This window comes from Montipora capricornis, chromosome 2 (genome assembly GCF_036669925.1).
Source record: "Montipora capricornis isolate CH-2021 chromosome 2, ASM3666992v2, whole genome shotgun sequence".
Lineage (NCBI taxonomy): Eukaryota > Metazoa > Cnidaria > Anthozoa > Scleractinia > Acroporidae > Montipora > Montipora capricornis.
Genome location: NC_090884.1, coordinates 38,567,731 through 38,570,230, shown reverse-complemented (window position 1 = coordinate 38,570,230; position 2,500 = coordinate 38,567,731). Strand labels below are relative to the sequence as shown.

The 2,500-nt window shown below is 40.4% G+C and overlaps 1 protein-coding gene across 1 annotated transcript in view; it reads right to left on the bottom strand.

Moving 5' to 3' along the window:
- The window catches only part of LOC138020831 (E3 ubiquitin-protein ligase rnf213-alpha-like), a 500,094-nt gene that overhangs the window by 485,519 nt on the left and 12,075 nt on the right, over positions 1 to 2,500 (bottom strand).

The window sequence follows — 2,500 nt, the reverse complement described above, 5'->3', positions numbered from 1 at the left end:
GACTCTCAACCGATATATCTAACAGCTATCCTCTGAGTGTTGACCGAGTGTCAACCGAGTGTCGACCAACCATCGACCAAGTGTCGACTAACCACCGACCGAGTGTCGACCAATTACTGACTGATACATCGGTCAAGTATCACCGGCGACGTGTTGCCGAGGTATCGGTGAACTGAAAGCATTATCGGCCAACGCCAACATAAATCTCGACTGACTATCGTCCGACTGTCGTCCGATTATCCACCAAGTCTCGACCGAGTCTCAATCACTACGTCAACCGAATCTCAACAGAGTCTCGACTGCTACGTTGACCGATATTGCGGTCGACACTACCTACCGTAAACATGATCCATGTACTGCTTGAGCAGACTTCCAAATTTCCTCACAAATTTTGGAGGAGAAATTCGAATTTGAGGAGAGAGGATCAGAGCCATAAATGAAAAAATAATATTGACGTTGCTGTCAACCACATAATTCTTGATCAAAAAGCATTACATCCTGACAGATTGTGCATTGAGAAGCAAAAAGGCCACCAAATCCTCAGCTCATGGTCCAGCTAGACTTTCAGAATTTCTGTTTAAAATGCCAGGAAGGTGTTATGAGCAGATGATGAGAAAACACAGGAATCAAAAAAATAACAGTAATGTGTTTCACTTTCCCAAAACATTTGCCACAATATCTGAGTAGGTAGGCATTTTTCAGTCAAGTCTTCAATTTAGTGCTTGGTCTTAAATTACCACGTCTGTGGTGAATAGTGAGCAATTCATTTCTGGTGTAAATAAACACTGAGAGGAATCTGCATAATGAGGATGATGAAGCTGTGAGGTTCTTGAAACTACCAAACTTTGAAACCAGTGATGGAAAGCCAGTCAGATGCATTCACTTGTGCAATAGGAATCAATCAAGGAAGGGCTGAGGTTTTTCTCAATGTCCATGAAGACTTTAATCTTTTAACAAAAGATGGATGGAAACATATTCATGTTTATGCCAGGTAGAAAATGTTTTCGACGCCAGTCAAATTTATGATTGGTAAAGTCATGCTGAAGGAAATGGAAAATGCAGGGCAGGAAACCACTGTGACAAAGTGATGGGGCGTTGCAAGGAAACAACGAAAAAAGAAAACAATTACATGACTTGCACAAATTTCAAAACCCTGCCCCAATTTAAGTGTCACACAACTTGAATGTCCTTTCTTTCATCCATGAGTACATCCTTAATCCAACTCCTGGGGGCATCCTTTGCTCTTCATCCTGGTCCTCTTCTAGGAACAAACTCTGCTGCATCTGGGTTGGGAATCTACCTTGGGGCAAGATCTTTGCATCCAATCTCTGAGTCACACTCTAGTTGCAAGGGACATTTGACAACATGGCCACTTCCGAGTTTTAGCTTCAGAGCACAAACTATACCATCCTTGCTGGTGACCTTGCTCAGGACTCAACCAAGTTTCCAGTGTGCTTTCTGTTTGCTCTCACTCTTCAACAGCAAAACAGATCCAAGGTCTGAAACAGCTACTTCCTGATGGTCGCTCACCAACTGCTGCTGAGGAGTGTGGGATGTATTAATTCATGAATCGCTGTCTCAACTGGCCCTTGCTCGCCTGCAACAACGTCATCTACTTTGAGACTTCAGCTTCATCTACAATCAGCTCCAAGTCTGTTTCCATGATAGATAATGATCTTCCTCTGAGAGTAATGATTGGTTGCTCAAACTCCTCACCTTGGCACAACAGTTGTCTGTTATTCATCAAAGCTTCCACATCAATGGGAGCTTCCTCTATTTCTGCAACCTTGAACAGGCTCCTTCCAATGGACTTGGAAAGCTATCTCTTCATGATGCCTATGAGGTGCTCAAAGAAACCACCCCACCATGGGGAACAAGACAAACTGAATAATAGTAATAATAATAATAATAATAATAATAATAATAATAATAATAATAATAATAATAATAATAATAATAATAAAGGTTTATAGACACCAAACTTGCACTGAAAACTAAAATTAAGACTGAGCGTTTTAAAAATGTGTTTTTAAATAGATGCTTGTATCGTTAGAACTTTTATATACATGTAGAGGAATTCATTGTTGTGAAATTCACATAAATGTGAAGCTAGAATTGATTCCTGTCGGAATCTTTGAAATTTCCTCTGCATTCCTGTTTAAATATCTCAAGGAAAATGTAGTGTAAGCAGACTCACAAGACTGAATTTTTCAAGCTCGCCATTTTCATTTGTTGTCTGCTCCCGAGCACGTGGCTTTATTTCACGATCGTCACCTAAAGCCAGAAATGTGATTGTTGCTAGTTTACTCTTTTCTTTACGTTTTTTTACCCTGTTGGGACAGTGGCGTCTCCCAGATTTTATACTAATCATTTTTAAAAGATACTTAGCAATGTAACCACGGTTGTGTGGAGACAAGTTAAAAGGGAAAACAACTCACTTCCGGTTATCGTCTATGTCTCAAAAATGCGCGTGCTTAACCTAGGAAGCTCCCTAATTAAA